Raw genomic sequence first — 15,754 nt, 5'->3', positions numbered from 1 at the left:
AGGCGCGAACTGCAGCACTGCGTCTTTCAGGAAAGTTCAAACCCCAATAAATTACAAATAACTCAACAACAAACACATTTAAAGAAGCAAACCAATTCATGATTTAACCCTTTGAAGCCAAGTGTCATGTGACACATACTTTTAATAATAAAATAATGAATGTGTTCAATATTTATAATATATATAGGTCATTCAGATTGCACATTTTTCCCCCAATATGTTAAACAGGAGAAGTAAATAAAGAGTAGTTATTATTTTAAATTATGTAAAGAACTGGAGCTTTATTTATTGAATGTGTTTTACACGTTTTATTTCAAATGCTACCTCTTTTTGAGATGTCAGATATTAATAGACTTTTTAATTCAATTAAATTGATTAAATAAGTAATTAATTAATTAAAAAAGCGAAAGCTTAACCGAGAACAAAAGGCCCTGATGTGTGAAACTGTCTCCTCGTGGTGCCTCACTTTCCACACGCTGATCCACAGGACGGTCCTGTAATCCCAGCTCTGTCCGCTGGAGGCGCTGGAGGCGCTGGTGGCGCTCTGCTCTCCGCCGCTGGTTGTCAGGCCGACGCTCGGTTGTTTTTAGCCGCCTGTGAGAAGCTCGCCAAACATTAGCTTAGCTTGTGTTAGCTGCCATTCATACTTACCAGAGCAGAGAAACACAGACACACAGACATGGCCAACGTGAGTCAACGTTGTCTGGACAGAATATATTCAGCTGTGAGTATTTTTACAAGCTTAAATTAACCGTAAAGCCTGCTTAGCTAGCCAGCTAGCCTCTGGGTGGAGCAGCTCCAGCAGCTCCAGCAGCTCCTCCAGCTCCAGCAGCTCTGATTCGGTGTTTTATGCTGTTCAGTACCTTTGATTTAATGTTGGCTGTTGCGTCAATAATATTCAATAACATGTAACATCTCTGATGACCAGGAGCTGCACCCCAACCTATTACAAATCCATGCATCAGTAGGGCAGTATGCACTGAATTGTATAGAATAGTACAGTGTAGGGGTGTCCAAATATTTGCACAGTGACAGTCTTTAAAAAAAGAATAATAATAGACCTTCTGATGGGCCAAAGCACGACCCCTACGGCCCACGCTCTGGACAGACCTGGTGTACAGAATAATAATATGTAATAATAATAATAATAATAATAATGTGTATTACACTTTTCTGTGCATATCCCAGCATAGAGGTAGCTAATGGTCAGTGTGCAGGGTCAGCTCCTGGGCCCTAGTGAACCCAGCTATCAAACCCAGTGATCAGGAACCCAGTGCTCTAACCATTGAGCCAATAATAATATGTGGTTTCATAATAATAACTTTAATGAACACATGCTGTTTTGCTTCTGTGAAGTTCTAAAGTTCTGTGTTTCTCCTTCCGTCAGATTCTGCTGGCCATCGTGGTGCTGTCCTGGGGCTACGTGATCTATGGCACTCGCATGGCAGCGCAGTGGGAGCTGGAGAAGAGAGCAAAGACGTGACGAGCAGCACTGCAGAATCAGAACAGGCACCAGGGACAGACGTCATGGAGGAATGAACTGGAACTCGAGAGATGATCCAGACTGGCCCTAAAAGCTCAAGCAGCGGCATCACATGACCGCCTCTTCATTCCTGTGGGGTGGAAGCAAGTTCCCAGATGTTTATGACCCCACTCTGACATTTGTTTACGTAAAGTAAATACAGTCCAGAACCTTCTTACCTATAGTTTATATTATATTGAGTGTTTGTTGATATTGATTGATATGTTTTAATAAATACATATAATTTTTCCAATTTCTCGAAGAGCACCCAGACCATGAAAACATTTTTTGTAAGTGTATTACCCCCCCTACCTGTTTTAAATGTATTGTTTTTGTGACATCATAAAACCCATATATATATGTGTGTGTGTGGGTGTGTGGGTGTGTGTGTGTGTGTGTGTGTGGAGTAAAATCTCTAAAAAGTTCTAAAGAGCTTCAGCCCACACTGCTTTTTTTAACATCAACCAATCAGCCTGCTGCTACCTGCTGCCTTAAATGGTACAATATGGGCCCTTTAATGGGCGGGTGTCATATCCACACCTTTTGCCATTACCTGTACAATATGGTTCTTTTAACATGTGGATGTCATATGTCTAGCTCCTGCTCCTGATATGATTTGGCTCTTTAATGGGTGGATATTATATCACCAACTACTGTCGTTAAAAGTATATGAGCCCTTTAATGGGGTAGGTGTCATATCTGCACCTGCTGCCTTTACTGGCTCAATATGGGCTCTTTAATGGATGCATGTCGTCCTCAACTACTGCCTTTAATGATGTGATATGGGCCCTTTAACGGGTGGATGTTCTATCATATCACTGCTGTCTCCCTGATTCCTCTCTCACAGTTAAACTCTCGTTGAGATCCTCCCAGTGCAGTAATGGCAGATGTGGAGTGCCTGTTCTGACCACCAGATGTCGCTCTTTAGAGCCAGTCTGGAGCTGGAGCTGCTGCTGTACCTCTCTCTGGTAAAGTGGATCCACAGCTCTCTGTTACTGCTCTCCCAAACTGCCACTGAGGAGCCCGGAGTGTTGGAGATGAAGATGTTCGTCTGCTGGTGGTAATTCATCACCCTGATGATGCTGTTCCTCATTAGACTGCTGATCCACAGACACAGCTTTCTACAGGGCTCTTTGATCTCTCTCTCTCTCTCTCTCTCTCTCTCTCTCTCTCTCTCTCTATGTTATGTTAATGAAATGATTGATTGAAACCTGTGAGGACCCTTTTGTGGTCCGCAACGGTGGGCACGCATTTAATTAGCACACGCACTTCAGACAGGGGGGCTCCATCCATCCTCTCTCCACAGCCTGATTATTCCCCTAATTACAAACAACAAACACTCCTCTCTCTCCCTCTCTCTAGCCCTTTATCACCCTCGCTCGCTCTCTTCTCTCTCTCTCTCTTTGTATATATATTATATTTTCTACATCTCTATATATTTCCCTTCACCCTTGCAGGTTAAGTGATGCTGATGGGAGGTGTAATCAAACTGTGTGTGTGTGTGTGTTAGTGTGTGTGTTAGTGTGTTAGTGTGTGTGCACATGTGTACTTCTGAGATGGGTTTTAAAATGGCATATCACTAAAAGGTGGAGGGATACATGCTGCAAAAAAAATAGTCCCTAAAAAAGGACTAAGTTGAGATTCTATTGGTGTCATCATTCCATATTAAACATTTTAACTGGTGGGTTTGGATAGGAAATGAAATATGGGCTGTATCTGTGTTGTAGTCATAGCGACCAACGTTCGTGGCTCTGCTCACCACCACTGTACAGAGATCAGAGTGGGTCAGTTTCTCTACAGTGAAGCTCAGATTCACACCGGACCCCCGACTCTGACTGAGCTCAGCTCTCACTCTGAGATATACAGACAGTTTTACGCAGTGGGTGGAATTCCCCTTTAAAGGGACACACCAGTGTTTTAGAGTCACTGTACTGGATGCCAATGGGCAGATGCTGAAACGTGCTCCCTGTTGGGTTCAGAGTGAAGGAGTGCAGGTTCTCTACTGTGTTCTCAGTTCAGGAACGTTACAGTGTGTGTTAATCAGTGTGTGTTAATCAGTGTGTGTTAATCAGTGTGTGTGTGTGTGTGTGTGTGTGTGTGTGTGTGTGTGTGTGTGGAGCAGACGCAGCAGACAGAGACTGGGTTGAAAAAACTGGACTTGTCTTTTAATTAAATTCAGTGTACAGAGTAACAGCACCACAATCACACAAGCAGCTGCAGCCGGCACGTCCCCAGCAGGACGCCCTCTCTCTCTCTCTCTCTCTCTCTCTCTCTCTCTCTCTCTCTCTCTCTCTCTCGCTCCCTCTCTCTGCTCCAGCTGCTGGAGCTCCTCCTGCTCTGGCTGAGGGTTGTTGTGTTTATCTGCACACCTGAGCTCCTCTCCTCTTTTATTGTGAAGCCCTCCATCTCTTTTTATCTCTTCTCTCTCCTTCACTCCTCTGGCGCTTGGTTTATGGGGGGTTGTGTGAGAGCATACCTATATTTAACTGTAGATTTATCTATATTTTAACTATATTTAACACACTGGACTGTTTTATTGCAGTGATTTATGAGTAAAATGTGCTCCCTCTCTCTCTCTCTCTCTCTCTCTCTCTCTCTCTCTCTCTCTCTCTCTCTCTCTCTCTCTTTCTCACCTCTCCCTTACTGCCGAGCCACAAATAGCTAAAGCACCAAAGCCATGTACTATTTATTAATGACATATTTTAATATTTGCCCTGAACATGATTCTGACGTACACTATGTGGTATTGGGACACCTCCTCGTTCACTGTTTCTTCTGAAATCAAGACTATTAAAAGAGCTGCTTCTTTTGGAGTAACTGTCTCTACTGTCCAGAGAAGAAGACTTTCTACTAGATTTTGGAGGAGCATTGCTGTGAGGATTAGATTGCATTCAGCTACAAGAGCGTTTGTGAGGTCAGGATGTTGGATGATGATGATAACCACCCCACCTCATCATCCCCAACTCCCCACTCATCCTAAAAGTACTGGATTTAGCTCCACCACCATCATTCCAGAACACAGTTCTTCCAATGCTCCACAGCTCCTCAATGCTGGGGGGCTTTATACTCCTTTAGCCCACGCCTGAAAGCATTTCATGCAATTCATGTTGATCTGTCCTATTGTTTTGGCAGTACTTCTCTACAGGGACTAGATATGCTGTTCATTCATTAGAAGGGGTGTCCACAAACCTTTGGACATTATGTGTATATTCTGTATTAATGGAATACATGCAGTCCGCAGAGTTGGTGCTGAAATGAACAGATCGTCAATAGCACACGTCACCAGTCACCACTTTTTGGATGGTTAAAGAATTCTTCTTCGCACTGGTAGAAAAGCCAGGCCAGGCCGGCTCTCCACCTCGCCCCATCATTCAGTACAAGCATCTGCTAGCTGATGTAACAGAATTAGCAGTTAGCGCTCCACTCCCGGCGTGTTGAACCATACTGTTCTGGGATCAGCTACAACAAGTCCCACCAGTGGGACCGTAATCATGAAAGGGTTAACTAACCAAAAAAAAAAAAAAAGAAATCGTAATAAATAAATAAATTACATTCAGGCCACAAGATAACTGCTACTACTAGCACTGCTAGCAGGAATCGCTACTTGTATCTTACGGTGTTGAGAAACACAAGGCTAGTCTTTCAGACTATTGACGGTTGGTGTGGCGCAACAGATAACACCACTACCTGCCACTGAGCTTTCACACCATGTGGAAGACTGGGGTTCGATTCCCAGTCTGGGTGACTGTGCTGCGCTACACCAATAAGAGTCCTTGGGCAAGACTCCTAACACTATGTTGGCCCACCTCTGCTAAATTAGCCTACCATACTTAGCTACATTAGCCTCGTAGGTTTGTAAAACTGTGTAAATAGGATTGTTTTGCCAAACCTTTCTCTTAAAATGACGTAACTGTTATATTTAACTTTAATAAGGCCGCAGCCTGGATCTCTATAATTCATTCTTCAGGCTTGTCCGGCCGGGCTGTCGCCGCTCCGCTGCTATTGGTGTCCTGGAACAGTTATTTAAGTCTATTTAAGTCTGAATGACGTAACAGGTGCTCGCAGGCCGGAAGCATCACATAAACATGCTACACGGCCCTGAGCTGTGTGGTCCCCCCCGAAGCTGATATCATCTGTTTTACGTGTTTTTTCCCCAAAACCACTCAGTTTCAGTTATGAGTAGACTGGAACTGTACTGGTCGCGTGTGTGTTTACTGGTGTAAATGGTCCTCCTGAGGAGTGAGGTTGGTGTGTGTTCACACTGCACACAGTAAGGTAGATATGTGTGTAGAATCCAGCTTCCTGTGAGCTCCCATGTTTCTGCTGCTGTATAAAAGATGGAGGAGACTTGGTTCTTGTTGGATGCGCTGTGTTTTTTTTCACACACTGGGAAAAATGAATGCAGGATAAAACAAACACTGATTTTCCCAGAGATATAGGGAGTGTGTAAGGTGTGTTTGAAGAGTGAAGTATTCTCTGTGTGGGTGTATGGAATGGTTTTTCGGGATGTGTGTATGGGAGTTTGACCTGGAGGTGTGTGTGTGTGATGTGTAGATGACAGTGGGAGTGTGCTGTAGGCTTAGCGACGGCTGTCCAACGAATAACTGAGAGATCTTGCTAACACCCCTGTCACTAGAGTCTTCTCTGTGTGTGTGTGTGTGTGTGTGTGTGTGTGTGTGTGTGCTTGGCTCCTGTAGTCTTTCTGGCTGTAGTAGGATGTAATTCACACCTTGGAAGTGGTCCTTGGAATTCGGAAGCACTAGAGGACACCACAGCTTTTCAGAGAACTAGCCAGGACAGCAGGTCACAGTGTGTGTGTGTGTGTGTGTGTGTGTGTGTGTGAGGTGGGTGGGGGCGTACTACTGTTACATATGGATACTTATATATTGCTGCTGCCCAATTAAACCCACATATCTCCATTTTTGTCTGTTTTTAGTTTCCTCTATGGTTTAAACACTGTAGCTGCTTCTGTACACTGTGTGAATAGTTCTGGATGAACGGATCAATAGAAACGCTCCAAATTACCTGAAATAAACTTGTCTTTTCTAATGATTTCCATTCAGAGTTCAGGGCGTTTCTGCCTTCTCCTGTAAACTCATCATTTTGGAGATTAGTGTAAAGTAGACAGCAACAATATGTGTAATATATTATATTGTATATTGGTATATTGTATCACACACATATATAATTCATATGGGACGTATTGTTATTATATATACATACTTACATATCTGTAATACATATATTATAATGTGTTACATATTCTTACATATATGTATTTGTACATATATGTACAATAAAATGTATATGTATATATATCATATGAATAACACTCCTGTCACTAGAGTCATCTCTGTGTTATTTTAAGCACACACACACACACACACATATATATATATATATATATATATATATATGTGTGTGTGTATACACACATTATATATAAATATTATATAAATATTGATGTATATTACATTTTATCATAGTTCTTAACTGAAGTAAAGTCTCCACACAGACCACTGTAGTTCTGTTGCAGCTCTATATTTGTCTAGAATCAGTGTGAGTGTGTGTTTGGGTGTGTATGTGGGTGGACACTTGGACGCTGGATGAGGGCAGAATGACTTAAGGTGAAGCTCACAGTTGAGTTTGGTCATCTTCAGCACTAGGCTGCCCAGCACACAGAGAGTACTGGTTTATCTCATCTTTTAAAATAATAGCTTTTATTAATCATAATAATTAGGGGTTTAATCAGGTGATCTCGAGAGCTAAGACTGAACTCTTCTTTAATAGATCACAGAACCACAGACCATAATAACACACAGTCATCCAGTCCAAAGTTAAAATCGAGGCATAGGCAGTCTCTCTGCACGGGTCCCGATACTTGTAAAGAGACGCATGAGGTGAGTGTGAGATTAATTCCTTTCTAAAACTCCTTCAGCAACTAAAGCATTCTGTACGTTTATGAGTTCATTCCCAATTTAATACCTTTGTGTTTGTAATTTGATCAGATTAGATCAGTTATTTGATTAGTTATTGTTGTGTTTATAGAAATCAAAGAAATTAATTTGTGAAAAAAGAAGTGTTGCAAGATAATCTCTTCTATCAGTTGTAAAACCTCTAAAATGTGAAAAAACAAATAAAACTAAGAGAAAATGTAGGGTTTTACTTCAAAAGAACTTCAAAAGAAACCTTTGAACTTGTAAACAAACAAAATTGTAGATAAACTTCAAAAGAAACTTCAAAACCAAATATATTGAAAACTTTAGAAGTACACTTTAAAGACACTTATACAAATTTCTAGAGAGAGTTTAGGAGAAACTATTAAACGTGTTTTGTAAATTTGCACTTTTAATTATTGTGGAACAAACCCTGTAATATAGCATATAAAGAAACCTCCAAAAATATGCTAATTTTGCAGTTTACTTGATATAACATGCATAACAAAAGTTATGCTATTGCAAAAGTAGCTATTGTTGTGTTTTTTTAGGTGTTTTTAATTTTAAGGGTAATGTCTGCAAACTCTCTCTCTCTCTCATCAGAGAATCAGAATTGTTTAGCTGCCGTTTAACACAAGTGAATGTTCTAGACAAGAACCGGAGAAGAGGACCCTGAGATACTTTTAGCAGAAGCTGGATAAACAAACACACTCCTCCCTCCCTGACTGTTTTTCCCTTTCTTTTTTTGTGAGAGGAACCAAGTCTCAAAAGCGGCAGGATTAGACTCTGCAGTTAAGCTAGAAATAACGAGAGCACCTGAGACAGTAAGACAATCAGAGCTGGAATCAGAAAGACGTCACTGAGATGCGCGCTGACGGGATTAACCCTCGCGTGGGGATGACGGTGGCATTCAGCAGCATCTTCCTCATCTTTGGATTAATGTTCACCATGTCCGGGACCAAGGGTGAGGCGCTGGGGCCCGTTCCCCTAATAGCCCTCGGCCCCGCCGTCTTTTTCCCTGCTCTGGCCGTCATTGTCCTCGCCACCAAAACCAATGGGTTCCTCACGTGGCCTTGGCCTTGGCTGAGGCTCCAGGCCTGCAGGGGGCAGTGCTGCATCAGAAAAAAACAGAAAATCCGGCAGGCCCGGGGGTCACCGGGGGACCTGGAAGGTCTGTACAGCACTGGGGGCAGCAGTGAGTCGTCTTTGGAGACGTCACTGAGGTCAGGGAACGCCCTTGAAGGAAAAGGAGGGAAGGTTCTGCGGAATCTGAAGGACTGCTGTCCACCCGGTGGCCTGGTGGGGGTGCAAGAGAAGCCATCAGGTTTTAGCGTGATGCAGAATGTGTGCGTAGGGAAGACCATAGTGCCTTGCACACTCATGGTCTCACACACCTGTGGGGTGGTTCCATTCAGGGACGGTTTCATCACGGGCTTGGGTGCACCTCCAGGGCTTCCCTGTTACTATGGCAATGTCAGGTGGGGCGATGAGACCATAGTGTAGTCTTAATTTATCTTCTCTTTACTGTGATGTTGTGTGTTTCAGTCTCACGGCGGGTAGCTGAGCATTCTCTCGCCATGATTGAGGGGGGGATAATATTACTATTATTGATATTTGCTAATATTACTTTGCCCCGCCCACTGGTGCATGTTGACATCATCAAAACTCTGATGTTTTAGGGTCATTACATGCGTATGGGGCAAGAAGGAAGGTCTGTAGCTTTTTTAAAATATAGAAATGAGGTCATGTGATGTTATTAAAATAAGCAGAGACACAAACTAACAGCGTAGGTAAGTTGGACTTTAATTTGGACACTGAAAGCAGACAGGCCTTAAACAGTAGTTCTAACCATGCCCAAAACATGGCATCACTGCACCCACAATTTAACAGTGATCTCAGCCGTCACTCACACAGGAGAAATCCTAACATTTTGGAGATGTTCGCTACAGTACAGCAAGAAATAAATACACACAGAGGAACAGGCCAGACGATCCGGATGGAGGAATGACCTGAAGCGTTTCTGTCCTGGTAGTATTAAAATGTCTTTATTAAATAAAAGCGTTTCTAACTACTCGATACGGACACTTACATGAAGACACACATCAACATTAAAAAGCGCTGTGCAGTTCATGGAATGATTGTTATGTTGCTTGGTAACCATGGCCTACTGTTAATTATGTACATTTGGCAAAAGACCTGTTTATTGTGATTATTATTAATAATAATAAAAGTAATGATTTAACACTGGTGTATTTCATCTTAATGTAGTTTGTAACTTTTAGAAAGACATGTAGTTTCTACAGTCTGACTGTAATAACTGTGGGTGATTTTAATCCAGTATGAATCCAGTATGAACAGCAAACTGCTGTTTGAGTAGAGAGCAGTAATAGTGGAGTGATTTTAATCCAGTATGAATCTGCAGTGTGTGTAGTTTCTACAGTCTGACAGTAATAACTGTGGGGTGATTTTAATCCAGTATGTATCTGCAGTGTGTGTAGTTTCTACAGTCTGACAGTAATAACTGTGGGGTGATTTTAATCCAGTATGTATCTGCAGTGTGTGTAGTTTCTACAGTCTGACAGTAATAACTGTGGGGTGATTTTAATCCAGTATGAATCTGCAGTGTGTGTAGTTTCTACAGTCTGACAGTAATAACTGTGGGGTGATTTTAATCCAGTATGAATCTGCAGTGTGTGTAGTTTCTACAGTCTGACAGTAATAACTGTGGGGTGATTTTAATCCAGTATGAATCTGCAGTGTGTGTAGTTTCTACAGTCTGACAGTAATAACTGTGGGTGATTTTAATCCAGTATGAATCTGCAGTGTGTGTAGTTTCTACAGTCTGAAGATTGAATGTAGAATCTGTTGCCCAATTAAATTTCTACCAGTTAGATCACAATCCAGCTTCAGCAGGGCTTTAGTTGGGGTCAAACAGCAGGTCGTTGTTGTTGCTGCAGGTGATAACTCCAGGGATGTTGGAGAAATTCTCTTTGTCTGCTGTGTCCGGCACTGCCTCGGCTTTCTTTTCCTTACTGACCATCACTGGCTGCTTCCCTTCCAACCAGTACGTCACCATGTCCCCTTTACCCTGAGAGACAAAGAGAGACAAAGAGAGAGTAAGAGAGAGAGAGAAAGGCTCTAAATATGGGTATTAAACCACACTACAGGCTGTAACAGTAACATGCTGATCCCCCCCAACCACCTTCCTATTCTAAAGCACGAAGCCTTATTACTCAGTAACTACCTAGAAACCAGGACAACAAAGAGAGTGGACCCACTGACGGTCAACAAGATCGTACAAATAACACAATAACACTCTTCAGTAGTCTAAATTCTACATTCATCAAAACATCCTCCTTGATCTCTAATGATTTATGAGGTTTCCTAGACCTAAATTAAGCCTAGTCTTGGATTAAACTGTAGAAACAGTGAATCACCGGAGGAAATAGTTTTTAGCCTAGGCTTCGGGTTTATTTGAGTCTGGGAAACTGGCCCATGAAGCTACAGCATGTTCAGTATGTTGCTGGTATGGCGTTCCAGGCCTTGTAGAAGTGTGCACATTATTCCCACAGGAGCTGGATTGGATGATCGGGGATAAGAGGGGGTTAGATCCTTATCTGGACCAATGAAACCTTGTGGAACAAACTTTTATAATGAAACTAAAAGACAGTAAACACAAATAATCTGAACTGTTCAGCATGAATCTGATGCTCAGTTCGGGGACTGCTGGGAAGAGCTCAGTTTTCCCAGCTATGTGCCAAGATCTGCTCCCTAGAAGCAAACTGGATGACAGGACAACAATGCTAACAACAATGCTAATTTCTGCTAGCACCTCTACAGGATTTCTCCAGTAATATTTCCCTTACTTCATAATATTGCTGGTCGTTAATCTGAGGTGTAAGATCTTCAGTCCAGCTCCTGAAGGCCTAACCAATAGGAAAGTGTACATGTCTCACCTTGACCTGCAGCACCCCCCTGCAGGTGAGCATGTAGCCCCCAATCTCCTCTAGCAGGTAAAAGGCACTGGAGCTGCACTGGATCTTCAGCGCTGCACATCGACCACAGTAAACAACAAACAAACAACAACAAACAAACATCAGTTTAACTCTAATAGAAGCTCTAAGAGACTTGTTGATGTGGTTACTGGTGTGTTGTACCTTCGCTGGTGGACTCCATGCGGGAGGCGGTGTTTACAGTGTCTCCAAACAGGCAGTAACGCGGCATCTTAGTCCCCACAACTCCAGCCACCACCGGCCCTGAGGAACCACACCAAACATTACACACTCAAAAACGTCTTCTGAACGCTACACGTCACCCCGCTGCACACACACGAGAACACAAGGGCTTCTTTTAATCTACAGCTATGTGTTTGCGCTAGTGCATATGTGTGTGTGTGTGTGTGTGTGTGTGTGTTCTTGCCTGAGTGTATTCCTGCTCGGATCTGTAGCTGTGTTTGGGGTTTGTGGGGGATTCTGAAGGTTTTGCAGACAGACACCAGATCCAGAGCCATGCTGGCGATCTCAGACGCGTGTAGAATACCGTTCTCCCGCGGCACCCCTGACACCACCATATCTACACACACACACAAACACACACACACATTCAGTTCTAATATCATTAATATCCAGTAACTTTAAGGTGGAAAAGCTGATAGGAGATTACAGGCGTCTCCGATGGTCTCCACTTTGTAGACATCGTGGTTGTCGATGATCTCGTCGAAGGTGGTGTAGAGTTTGTTGAGGAAGTCCACCACCTGGTACGGCGTGCTGGTGCTGGACAGCTGAGTGAAGCCCACGATATCACTGAGAAAACAAACAGTGAATCAGCAGTGAGGAGTGATTCCTGTCCCAACAGAGTGAGGAGTGATTCCTGTCTCTGTAGAGTGAGGAGTGATTCCTGTCTGTACAGAGTGAGGAGTGTTTTCTGTCCCAACTGAGTGAGGAGTGATTCCTGTCTCTGCAGAGTGAGGAGTGATTCCTGTCCCAACAGAGTGAGGAGTGATTCCTGTCTCTGCAGAGTGAGGAGTGATTCCTGTCTGTACAGAGTGAAGAGTGATTCCTGTCCCAACAGAGTGAGGAGTGATTCCTGTCCCAACAGAGTGAGGAGTGATTCCTGTCTGTACAGAGTGAAGAGTGATTCCTGTCCCAACAGAGTGAGGAGTGATTCCTGTCTCTGTAGAGTGAGGAGTGATTCCTGTCTCTACAGAGTGAGCAGTGATTCCTGTCCCAACAGAGTGAGGAGTGTTTTCTGTCCCAACTGAGTGAGGAGTGATTCCTGTCTCTGCAGAGTGAGGAGTGATTCCTGTCCCAACAGAATGAGGAGTGATTCCTGTCTCTGCAGAGTGAGGAGTGATTCCTGTCTCTACAGAGTGAGCAGTGATTCCTGTCCCAACAGAGTGAGGAGTGATTCCTGTCCCAACAGAGTGAGGAGTGATTCCTGTCTGTACAGAGTGAGGAGTGATTTCTGTCTGTACAGAGTGAGGAGTGATTTAGTTTATTTGTTTGTTTGTTTGTTTGTTTGTTTGTTTACCTGAAGAAGACTGTAGCACTGACATAGCTTTGAGCCTGGGAAGGTTTTCCTTGTCTGAGGTCATCAGCTACCTGTTTAGGTAGCATACCTGCACACACACACACACACACACACAGACACACACACACACACACACACACACACACACACACATACAGAGGGGCAGTCAGAAACCCACAACCCGGGGTCTGCAGAGTGTGTTAGTATTTGTGCATTAGTGAATAGTTACTGTAGAGCAGTCGGTCCGTTTTCTGCTTCTCATGCATCAGGTCCTGCGTCCGCTCAGCCACTAGAACCTCCAGGTGCTTACTGTACTTCTCCATCTACACACACACACACACACACACACACACACCAATGTAAAGATTTGTTTTAGTGCCATTTAGACATATGTATTGTATATTTGTCCTCTCTGAATATATATATATTCAGAGTGAGGAGTGATTCCTGTCTCTGTAGAGTGAGGAGTGATTCCTGTCCTCACCAGGTTCATCATCATGTCCACAGGACTGACTTTGTGAGGGTTGATTCGATGAACGAATTTTCTGATTTGCTCGAAGGTGGGCCGGTGGGTGGGGTTATGAGAGCGGCATCTCCGAATCAGCTGAGAGGCAATCAAACACACGGACATGAATAAAACTTCGCACCACCGAGGCCTTTTATCTTTCCTTTGATGAAACCCATCAGTACCAGTTGTTTCCATAGCAATGTGAGCTGCGTTCTAAACGTGGAACCAGAAACTCCGGCAGCGCATCCAACACTAAAGGCAGCAGGAGCTTCTTTTATATATAGTGAGAGAAACCCAGCAGCTTTTAGAGAGCTCCACTTCACTCACTGACCCATTTTACTGACCGCCACGGACCTGCAGCCCACCCACTGCCGTAAAAGATAAAAAAGGGGTTAAACACTGTGTGTGTGTGTGTGTGTGTACCTCTGCGTACTCTGCAGGGCAGGGGCAGGTGTTGTCTGCTTTCCCAGAAATCAACTCGGGAAGAGGAGGACACCACGCACACTCTACTGAAGTGTCCTCCACCTGAGAGAGAGAGAGACAGACAGACGAGGAGAATGAGGACCATGCTAAAGAGCCATTTATTTTATTTCATTGTTAATGTGGTTTTTATTCCAAAATTACACACACACACACACACACACACACACACACACTTACTGGAACTGGGTCACTCCGTGTGGCTATCTCCAGCAGAATGATGGAGTAACTGAACAGGAGGGAGGGAGATCATTACCCATCACCACAGTTACTGTCTTATCAGGTATTGGTCTAGGTATTTATGTGGTTATGGGATCTTCTGGAGGAAGACCAATACTCCCAGTTCCCACCCAACACCTACAGCACTAAAAGCTCAGTACTGCATATCTGTATTAATATCACTGCATATGCATTTACCTGAAGACGTCCCCTGCGAGGGTGGGCTCTGCACTCCCGTTCTGGGCCTCAGGCGGAGTGTAAACCTCCCTCAGTCTGAGCTGGTAGGTGGTGAGGGGTTCAGCACAGTCCTCTCGCCGGTACACCTGCAGACAGTAATCTAACACACACACACACATACACACACACACACACACACACGCATAAAGCCTGTGTATAAGCCCACATCTTATTACTGTCATAATTTACATCACTTTTATAAACCCTAAAATAGAACCCTGTGGGACTCCAAAAAACTGCTTAGCTAACAGCTATACAACAGTTTCTGCTTTAGGGTAAATAACTTTAAGGGGTTAAACCAGCAGCAAAACCGAAAATTCCTTATTGATCATATGTGCTATTAGCAAATTTAGCTAACACAAGCTAACAATCAAGGTGAACAAATGGGTTATACACTCTAAATGGCATTTTAAGGCTTCTTTAGGTTCTATGCCTTGGTTCTGTATAGAATCATGACAACTCAATGAACCATTTGAAAGCTTTTGTACACCAGGATTATGTGAGCATTGGCATGTTTTGCTCCTGGGCTCCCCCTACAGTTAGGGGAGTTTTACTCCACTGCAGTAAATACAAATCCCACTTTCAGCGCCCCCTCATGAACAAGCTGTACACATGCATTTCTGAACAGTCTGAGAGCTGAAGGGGTAGAAGCATGTGGGCTGAGGCGGTAGAGTAATACGCAGCGTTACACAGCAGCAGTTATCCGGCCCGGAGTGGGAATGACGGAGACAGTGTTTTTTTTTTTGCTAAACAGGAATACACACCTGTGATTTTGCACACCCAGCGGTCATCAATGACACAGTTGGCTGATTTGAGGCGTCCGTGGCAGATTTTGTACTGGTGGAGGTAGGACATTCCTCGAGCTATATCTGTAGCAAAGGAGAACCTGCCAACAACAAACACCATCACACTGATACCAGAGTCTAATTACTGCTACTGTCTAATCATCTGTAAATTACCTAGAAATGGGCCGTATACAATCATTCATATATATTTATATATTACATATAGATATTTGTGCTGTGTGTGTGTCTGTGTATGTGTCTGTGTGTGTGTATGTGCAAGAGTTTATGTGTGGATACCTGAAGCCCCAGTTCAGTGGGATCTCATCATTCAGCAGCACATCGTTCAGGCTGCCTTTGGGACAGTATTCGGTCACTATAGCAACGTCAGGGACCTCCACACAACCTCCGAAGAACTTACACAGGTTGGGATGGTCCAGCTCTCTGTAAGAATCACCAACAGAATGACCTTTCATGACTTTCTCTGAACCACACACCAATTACCAGCCACCACACACTAGTTACCAGGCACCACACACTA

At 43.6% G+C, this 15,754-nt stretch overlaps 1 long non-coding RNA gene and 1 pseudogene across 1 annotated transcript; one reads left to right on the top strand and one right to left on the bottom strand.

Moving 5' to 3' along the window:
* The first annotated feature begins 421 nt into the window (after window positions 1-421).
* Window positions 422-3,300, top strand: LOC140576721 (uncharacterized). The gene is made up of 3 exons (XR_011981750.1): window positions 422-724; window positions 1,388-1,812; window positions 2,370-3,300. It is a non-coding gene; the product is annotated as an uncharacterized lncRNA (long non-coding RNA).
* Window positions 3,301-10,361: 7,061 nt separating this feature from the next.
* The window catches only part of LOC140576607 (atrial natriuretic peptide receptor 1-like), a 9,413-nt pseudogene continuing 4,020 nt past the window's right edge, over window positions 10,362-15,754 (bottom strand).

The sequence above is a fragment of the Salminus brasiliensis genome, chromosome 14 (genome assembly GCF_030463535.1).
Source record: "Salminus brasiliensis chromosome 14, fSalBra1.hap2, whole genome shotgun sequence".
Classification (NCBI taxonomy): Eukaryota; Metazoa; Chordata; class Actinopteri; order Characiformes; family Bryconidae; genus Salminus; species Salminus brasiliensis.
Note: the sequence above shows the minus strand (reverse complement) of the source record. Positions and strands in the feature narration are given on the sequence as shown.